A 10159-nucleotide genomic window follows, 5' to 3' on the forward strand; every position below is an offset into this window, starting at 1 on the left:
TCCCATCTGAGAACCAGGATCCATGGAGCAACATTTCCCTCTGCCCTGACAGGTGGGCTGTGCAGATGATGGTGGAGGGCAGCAGGAGAGGAGGTTGCACTAGTGCTGCCTGGGCTGTATCTGCACCAAAGATAAATGGAGGGGGTCATGCAGCCTGTGCCTGAAACTCCACAAGTGCTATGTTCACTCCCAGAACAAGTCAAATGCTGCACCAAGGATGGTGAATTCCCATGTGAGCACACAGTGCCCCTGTCCACCACACATGCTGCACACACATCAACTGCACCAAAAGAGACACAAACTGCACACTGAGGAGACAGCTGGTTTGTTTCCAGGTTGCTTTTATTTCCAAAGGTACTGAAGTGTGGGGTCTCTTCTTTTTCCGTGGGCAGAAACGCAATGGAGGAGAATCTCACATCCCTTAGCTGCCAGGTGACAGTGGCAGGAAGAAAATGCACTGCAATGAAATTTAAAAAACATAAATAATTTAACAATGAGAAGTAATTAAATAAAAATAATCCAATGGACGCACATGCCGGTGGCTTGTTCCCAGCCCAGAGAGTGAGAAGCAGGGAGTGTGTGAAAGGCGGGTGGTTAAGTCTGAGGGAGCATATTCATAGTTTGTATAAGTTAAATTATAGCAGACCGCTACAAAATACTCCATTTGGTAACATCAGTACAGAATATAGAAATCTACAAGCAATACAGCCATACACAGTTAAGACAGGGTGTCCACTTAATACCAGAGTTCCCACAGCCAAATAGCTGGAAGTCCCTTCACAGTCACTGCTAAACAAAACAACCTTGTGCAGAGCCAAGAGCAGCCCTGCTGTGCCATTAGGAAGGCCTGCAGGAGACGCAGCAAATCCATCTAGATTCTGTGCTTCTGCTTAGTAGTTACCAAGTGTGATCAATGAAAGGGTAGGTGGGTAGCTCCCTTTTTTGGACACCCAGCCAGTAGCTATAAAATTCCTCTGAGGCCTTGTCTACACTATGACTTTAGGTCGAATTTAGCAGCGTTACCGCCATTTAACCCTAGACCTATGCACACGACAAAGCCCTTTTTTTCAACTTAAAGGGCTCTTTAAATCGATTTCTTTACTCCACCTCCGACGAGGGGATTAGCACTGAAATCAGCCTTGCTGGGTCAAATTTAGGGTAGTGTGGACGCAATTCGATGGTATTGGCCTCCAGGAGCTATCCCAGAGTGCTCCATTGTGACCACTCTGGACAGCGTTTTCAACTCAGATGCACTGTCCAGGTAGACAGGAAAAGGGTCGCAAACTTTTAATTTCATTTCCTGTTTGGCCAGTGTGGCGTGCTGATCAGCACAGTTGACCATGCAGAGCTCATGCAGAGCTCATCAGCATGATGTGCACATTGCCAGGGCACATTGCCCGGCCTGTACTCTGTGAGAAGTCTATGACCATGTCTATGTCCTCATCACTCTTGTCACCGCACTGCTGTCACCTCCTTGCCTGTTTTCGCTTTTGCAGATTCTGGTTCTGCACTGAGAAAAGGCGTGAAACAATTGTCTGCCATTGCTCTGATGGAGGGAGGGGCGACTGATGGCATGGCTTACAGGAAATTAAAATCAACAAAGGGGTGGCTTTGCATCAAGGAGAAACACAAACAACTTTGTCACACAGAATGGCCCTCTCAAGGATTGAACTCAAAACCCTGGGTTTAGCAGGCTGTTGATTTCACAAAACAAAACAGGTCAATTTCTTGTTTTGATTCATCTAGTTTTTACATCTTAGGCTGGTAGCAAACAGTACAGTACAACTGCTAGCCATTGTCATCTCCTGGTTGCTTGGCAGAAGATGGGAATGACCTGGCTGAGTCACTCCCATGTCTGTCCATGCGCCCCAACTGACCTCAGTGAGATCAGCTAAAAGCAAGAACTATTAACACAGAATTCTGTTCAAAGCCAGAGAAGTCTTTCAGCCTCCTTCCTCTTGCCGGTTTCTCTCCTTCCTTCTGTTCAAAGACAGTTCCCTGTACACTCCTAGTTTGCACAAACCCACCCACTGACCTGTGACTAACAATCTCTCGCTGCTAACTCTTCCAGGAAAACAGGCCAAAGAAAGTGTCTGCAAGCGCTGCACCGCAGCCCCAATACTCTTTTCAGTTCCTTCCCACAGAACTTTCACTCCAGACCAGTCCAGTGCCTTGCTGTTGCTTGTCTAACCACTGCCAGAGGCAGTGGTTTCCCCAGGAATTGAAATTAGGGGGGGTGTTCGAATTTACAGGGGGGGTGTCAGGACCAATGAGATATATAAAAGAGATATGAATAAAGTAAATGTTTCGTTAGGACGTTAGGATTATGCAAATTTAACATAAGAATAATGCAAGTTACACCAAAACACATAACAGGTCTAGATTTCTAAAAAAATATAATTTTTTTTAAAAAGGATTTAATTTAAATTGACTTTTGAAAAGTAAGCCATCATGGTGAAAGAGGAAAGTCCTCTCATGGATCAGTAACTGGTTAAAAGATGGGAAACAAAGGGTAGGTATAAATTATCAGTTTTCAGAATGGAGAGAGAGAAATAGTGGTATCCCTGAGGGGTCGGTACTGGGACCAGTGCTGTTCAACATATTCATAAATGATCTGGAAAAATGGGTAAACAGTGAGGTGGCAACATTTGCAGATGATACAAAACTATTCAAGATAGGTAAGTCCCAGGCAGACTGAGAAGAATTACAAAGGGATCTCATAAAACTGGGTGACTGGGCAACAAAAATGGCAGATGAAATTTAATGTTGATAAATGCAAAGTAATGTACATTGGAAAACAATCTCAACTATACATACAAAATGAAGGAGTCTGAATTAGCTGTTAACACTCAAGAAAGATCTTGCAGTCATTGTGGATAGTTCTCTGAAAACATCCTCTCAGTGTGCAGCGGCAGTCAGTGATTCCCAACATTCTGTTTGCTTTTTAAAAAAGAACAGGAGCACTTGTGGCACCTTAGAGACTAAGGCTATGGTTACACTTGCACTTCAAAGCGCTGCCGCTTTGAAGCGCTAAGTGTAGTCAAAGCGCCAGTGCTGGGAGAGAGCTCTGCCAGCGCTGTCCATACTCCACCTCCCTGTGGGGAATAACGTACAGCGCTGGGAGCCGCGCTCCCAGCGCTGGGGCTTTGACCACACTGGCGCCTTGCAGCGCCGCAATTTGCAGTGCTGGAGAGGGTGTGTTTTCACACCCTGCTGCAGCGCTGCAAATTTGCAAGTGTAGCCATGCTCTAACAAATTTATTTGAGCATAAGCTTTCGCGGGCTACAGTCCACTTCATCGGATGTAGCCCACGAAAGCTTATGTTCTTTTTGCAGTACAGACTAACACGGCTGCTACTCTGAAACCTTCGCTTTTTTAAGAAAGGGAGGCAGTGACCATGAGATGGTCGAGTTCAGGATCCTGACACAAGGAAGAAAGGAGAGCAGTAGAACAGAGACCCTGGACTTCAGAAAAGCAGACTTCAACTCCTCAGGGAACTGATGGGCAAGGTCCCCTGGGAGAATAACATGACGGGGAAAGGAGTCGAGGAAAGCTGGCTGTATTTTAAAGAAACCTTATTGAGGTTGCAGGAACAAACCATCCCGATGTGTAGGAAGAAAAGTAAATATGGCAGGCGACCAGCTTGGCTTAACAGTGAAATCCTTGCTCGTCTTAAACACAAAAACAGCTTACAAGAAGTGGAAGATTGGACAAATAACCAGGGAGGAGTATAAAAGTATTGCTCAGGCATGCAGGAGTGAAATTAGGAAGGCCAAATCACACTTGGAGTTGCAGCTAGCCGGAGATGTTAGGAGTAACAAGAAGGGATTCTTTAGGTATGTTAGCAACAAGAAGAAAGTCAAGGAAAGTGTGGGCCCCTTGCTGAATGAAGGAGGGAACCTAGTGACAGAGGATGTGGAGAAAGCTAGTGTACTCAATGCTTTTTTTGCCTCTGTCCTCACAGACAAGGTCAGCTCCCAGACAGCTGCACTCTGCAGCACGGTATGGGGAGGAGGTGACCAGCTCTCTGTGGAGAAAGAAGTAGTTCGGGACTATTTAGAAAAGCTGGACGAGCACAAGTCCATGGGGCCGGATGCACTGCATCCGAGGGTGATAAAGGAGTTGGCCGATGAGATTGCAGAGCCATTGGCCATTATCTTTGAAAAATCATGACGATTGGGGGAGGTCCCGGATGACTGGAAAAGAGCTAATGTAGTGCCCATCTTTAAAAAAGGGAAGAAGGAAGATCCAGGTAACTACAGGCCAGTCAGTCTCACCTCAGTCCCTGGAAAAATCATGGAACAGGTCCTCAAGGAATCAAATCTGAACCACTTAAAGGAGGGGAAAGTGATCAGGAACAGTCAGCATGGATTCACCAAGGGCAAGTCATGCCTGACTAACCTAATTGCCTTCTATGATGAGATAACCGGCTCTGTGGATGAGGGGAAAGCAGTGGATGTGCTATTTCTGGACTTTAGCAAAGCTTTTGATACAGTCCCCCACAATGACTGGGAATTTTCAGCTTAGAAAAGAGACGACTAAGGGGAGATATGCTAAAAGTCTATAAAATCTTGACTGATGTGAAGAAAGTGAATAAAGTAAATGTTTTGTTAGGATAATGGAAATTTAACATAAGGAAAATGCAAGTTACACCAAAACACATAACAGATCTAGATTTCTAAAAATATATAATTTAAAAAAAGTATTTAATTTAAATTGACTTTTGAAAAGTAAGCCATCATGGGGTAAGAGGAAGATCCTCTCATGGATCAGTAACTGGTTAAAAGATGGGAAACAAAGGGTAGGAATAAATTATCAGTTTTCAGAATGGAGAGAGATACAAGGGGTATCCTTGAGGGCTCAGTACTGGGACCCTCAAGGGGTCCTATTCAACATATTCATCTGGAAAAATGGGTAAACAGTGAGGTGGCAAAATTTACAGATGATACAAAACTATTCAAGATAGTTAAGTCCCAGGCAGACTGCGAAGAGCTACAAAGGGATCCCATGAAACTGGGTGGCTGGGCAACAAAATGGCAAATTAAATTCAATGTTGATAAATGCAAAGTAATGCACATTGGAAAGCAATCTCAGCTATACATACAAAATGATGGCATCTGAATTAGCTGTTAACACTCAAGGAAGAGATCTTGGAGTCATTGTGGATAGTTCTCTGAAAACATCCACTCCACGTGCAGCAACAGTCACAAAAGCAAACAATGTTGGGAATCATTATGAAAGGGATAGATAATAAGACAGAAAATATCATATTGCCTCTATATAAATCTATGGTACGTGCTCACCCTGAATAGTGTGTGCAGATCTGGTCACCCATCCTAAAAATATATATATTGGAATTGGAAAAGGTACAGAGATGGGCAACTAAAATGATGAGGGGTATGAAACAGGAGGAGAGATTTAAATGATTGGGAATTTTCAGCTTAGAAAAGAGATGACTAAGAGGGATATGATAGAGGTCAATAAAATCTTGACTGGTGCGAAGAAAGTGAATAAGGAAATGTTATTTAATCCTTCACATAAAACAAGAACTAGCAGTCACCCAATGAAATTAATAGGCAGCAGATTTAAAAAAACAAAAGGAAGTACTTCTTCACACAATATAAAGTCAACCCAGGGAACTCTTTGCCAGGGGATGATGTGAAGACCAAAACTATAACAGGATTAAAAAAAGAACTAGATAAATTCCTGGAGAATAGGTCCATCAGTGGCTATTAGCCAGGATGAGAGGATGCAACACCATGCTCTGAGTGTCCCTAGCCTGTTTGCCAGAAGCTGGGAATGGGCAACAGGGGATGGATCACTTGATGATTCCCTGTTCTGTTCATTCCCTCTGAAGCACCTGGCCTTGACCACTGTTGTAAGACAGGGCACTGGGCTATATGGACCATGGGTCTGACCCAGTATGACCATTCTTATGTAAAAATTAATTATAATAAAAATGTTTAGTACAGAAACTCCCCAACATAATGACCTCCCAAGATAGCAACAATGTGAGATAACAACCTTGGCAAATACTGCATTTTAAAAATCTTGGCCTACTGGGAAACATATTTATATAAGTTTCCATTCCCAGTCACAAATCTAGCATTCTGGAGCAAAGTGACTAAAATATAGTCCAACAAACAAATGTTTATTTAACGTGCCCCTCACTTTTCCCTCCACTGCACTCCGCTCACTGGTGTTGTCCTTGGTCAGTGGAGACTCAGAGTTCAGAGGTGCTTTCACGTGAGTACACCTTCCAGGTGGGGGACAAAAAGGCAAAGTTTGCTCTGGCAACGGCTGTTCATTGTGCCACTGTTCACTCCACCACTCTGTTGCCAATGGCCCTGCACAGTCACCTTCTGCTGTCACCTACCACTGTGACCTCTGCGATTTGGTCTCTTGAGGTTCCACCAGCTCTCAGTGATTTCAACATTAACAAGTCACCGGGACCAGATGGCATTCACCCAAGAGTTCTGAAAGAACTCAAATGTGAAGTTGCGGAACTATTAACTAAGGTTTGTAACCTGTCCTTTAAATCGGCTTCGGTACCCGATGACTGGAAGTTAGCTAATGTAACGCCAATATTTAAAAAGGGCTCTAGGGGTGATCCCGGCAATTACAGACCGGTAAGTCTAACGTCGGTACCGGGCAAATTAGTTGAAACAATAGTAAAGAATAAAATTGTCACACACATAGAAAAACATAAACTCTTGAGCAATAGTCAACATGGTTTCTGTAAAGGGAAATCGTGTTACTAATCTATTAGAGTTCTTTGAAGGGGTCAACAAACATGTGGACAAGGGGGATCCGGTGGACATAGTGTACTTGGATTTCCTGAAAGCCTTTGACAAGGTCCCTCACCAAAGGCTCTTACGTAAATTAAGCTGTCATGGGATAAAAGGGAAGGTCCTTTCATGGATTGAGAACTGGTTAAAAGACAGGGAACAAAGGGTAGGAATTAATGGTAAATTCTCAGAATGGAGAGGGGTAACTAGTGGTGTTCCCCAAGGGTCAGTCCTAGGACCAATCCTATTCAATTTATTCATAAATGATCTGGAGAAAGGGGTAAACAGTGAGGTGGCAAAGTTTACAGATGATACTAAACTACTCAAGATAGTTAAGACCAAAGCAGATTGTGAAGAACTTCAAAAAGCTCTCACAAAACTAAGTGATTGGGCAACAAAATGGCAAATGAAATTTAATGTGGATAAATGTAAAGTAATGCACATTGGGAAAAATAACCCCAAATATACATACAATATGATGGGGGCTAATTTAGCTACAACGCGTCAGGAAAAAGATCTTGGAGTCATTGTGGATAGTTCTCTGAAGATGTCCACGTAGTGTGCAGAGGCGATCAAAAAAGCAAACAGGATGTTAGGAATCGTTAAAAAGGGGATAGAGAACAAGACGGAGAATATAGTATTGCCCTTATATAAATCCATGGTACGCCCACATCTCGAATACTCTGTACAGATGTGGTCTCCTCACCTCAAAAAAGATATTCTAGCACTAGAAAAGGTTCAGAAAAGGGCAACTAATATGATTAGGGGTTTGGAGAGGGCCCCATATGAGGAAAGATTAAAGAGGCTAGGACTCTTCAGTTTGGAAAAGAGGAGACTAAGGGGGGATATGACAGAGGTATATAAAGTCATGAGTGACATTGAGAAAGTGGATAAGGAAAAGTTATTTACTTATTCCCATAATACAAGAACTAGAGGTCACCAAATGAAATTAATAGGCAGCAGGTTTAAAACAAATAAAAGGAAGTTCTTCTTCATGCAGCGCACAGTCAACTTGTGGAACTCCTTACCTGAGGAGGTTGTGAAGGCTAGGACTATAACAATGTTTAAAAGGGAACTGGATAAATTCATGGTGGCTAAGTCCATAAATGGCTATTAGCGAGGATGGGTAAGAATGGTGTCCCTAGCTTCTGTTTGTCAGAGGATGGAGATGGATGGCAGGAGGAAGATCACTTGATCAATGCCTGTTAGGTTCACTCCCTCTTGGGCACCTGGCATTGGCCACTGTCGGTAGACAGATACTGGGCTAGATGGACCTTTGGTCTGACCCGGTACGGCCTTTCTTATGTTCTTATGTTTTCCACTGCCCAGGAGACCCAGCCAGGAAGTGATGTGCTGGAGATATGTTGGGAAAAGGAACTGTCTGAATTGCCAAGGCAGGAAGCCAACAATCTACAGCAACATCATTAACCACAAACTCACTCTAAGCATGCTCCAGCCAGAAGGGAAATGGGCAGGGATTCTTGCTGTTCAGCCATGGCCACACATACAGAGATGCACAGCAGTGAGGGTGCTGGGCAAGCTGGTCTGAGCGAACAATTGGAAATGATCCTTCCGTTAGAACAGAACCAGAGTGTAGAAAGGCCCCTGTGTTAAGTGGTTGAGGCTGAGGCCTTTGGAAGCTGGCCTACGATACCATAGGGATCTTTCTGTGGAGGTTTGATTCTTGCCAGCTAGGGGAAGCTGGTGTGTGGTGTCTTTGTGGCTGCACTTTCAGTGATGCAGGTTTCTCTATCCCATTGTTCCTGGGTCATACTACTAGATTGCCAGCTGCTTTTCAGCTGCAGTGTGGAGACTGTTTGTGTGTGTGGAGAGACAGTGTGTGTGTGTGTGTTGGGGAAGAGTGAGTGTGTTGAGGTAGGTAGGAGCGGATCATTATTATCCCTACTTGAAAGAGGGAGACGCTCAGGCTGAGAAAGGAGAATTGACTTGTCTTAGGTCACAAAGCCAGTCAATGGCTGAACTGGGAATAGGACCCCCAGAGCCCTGATTTTCAAATTAACCGTCGGATCTTGAATTTCATACATTGAATGACCTCAATAAAGTGCTCTTTGATGAGCTCGAGTCCAACAAGTGTGCACAGTAATTATTCAGCCAGTATTTGAGGAGAACTGAAATGTTAGAGAGAATCATGAACTGCTCAGAGACCACTAATGCAGAGAAGCAGCAAAATTTGTCAAACATATAACTGGTTATGACTTATTTACTTGGTCTTAAAAGAGAACAACAAGGACCTGAGTCTCCTCCCTGTCAATAACCCCCTGTTCAGGCAATCAGGGTAGAGACTGAGGAGGGGAGGCTGAGGGGTCTCACCAGAGAGCTAAAAGGATGGCCCAGGTCACTGGCAGGGATCACTGCCCCAGCACTACTGCAGCTCCACAGTTTTGGGTGGACCTCCCACAGTGAGAGCTGCCGAGCACTCTCCCGCAACACACACACACACACACACACAGACACACACACACACACACACACCTCCTGGTATTGGGAGGGGAACAGGAGAAAGGACAAAAGAAGCAAGAGAGGAAGAGAAAGGGGGGGGGGGGAATGGAGGAAAAGTTGAAACAAAAAGGACAAACCCTAATGTCCCCAGTGATTCTAAGGGACAAGATCCCAGGTGTGGAATAAAATTCTGCCTCCTTAAGATCATGTTTTCCATGAATTCAACTGTCACCAGAATGATCAGACCGAACAGTTTCAAACCTCGAGGAGGCTCTAACCCTCTAAACAGGGACATCTGTTTTCTAGTAAAATCACTAAAAGGAAGGAGAAAACTCAAAAGAGGTTCCTCCTGGCGCTCACGTCCGTGAACCCGAATACTCTCTCAGTCCTCAAAGAGAGACCTGGAGAAGGAGACTTGCTGAAGCAAAGCCACAGGGTCTCTGAGGTTTCCCTGGCCCCTCGCCCCTGTCCTGCCTGGCTGATGTCAGCATCTCTCTGTGAGGTCACCACCTCCCCACCACCTTGGACCAATAGGCTGAGGTCCTGCAAAAGGCCTTTGTGATGTCACTGCCACACCCCTCCCTTGCTGTGCTAATGTCCTGCCCCTGGCCAGGCACTTTGCAGGTTTGAGCTACTCCCTGTGGATCACCCACTCAAGGAGCGTTCGTTCTAGGCAGCAAGCCGGCTAGACAGGAAAACATCAGACGCTGCTCCCAATGCTACACTTAGTTTTTCAGAAATTAGTTGACTTTATGGCCAGAAGAGACCATTAGAGCATCTAATCTGACCCCTGCATATCACAGGCCTCCTGTATGACACAAGAGCTACTTTTGGGGCAAACACATTCCATAAAGGCATCTAGTCTTCATGAAATGACATCAGGAGATGGAGAATCCACCACTTTCCTTGGT

This window comes from Mauremys reevesii, linkage group 17 (assembly GCF_016161935.1).
Source record: "Mauremys reevesii isolate NIE-2019 linkage group 17, ASM1616193v1, whole genome shotgun sequence".
Lineage (NCBI taxonomy): Eukaryota > Metazoa > Chordata > Testudines > Geoemydidae > Mauremys > Mauremys reevesii.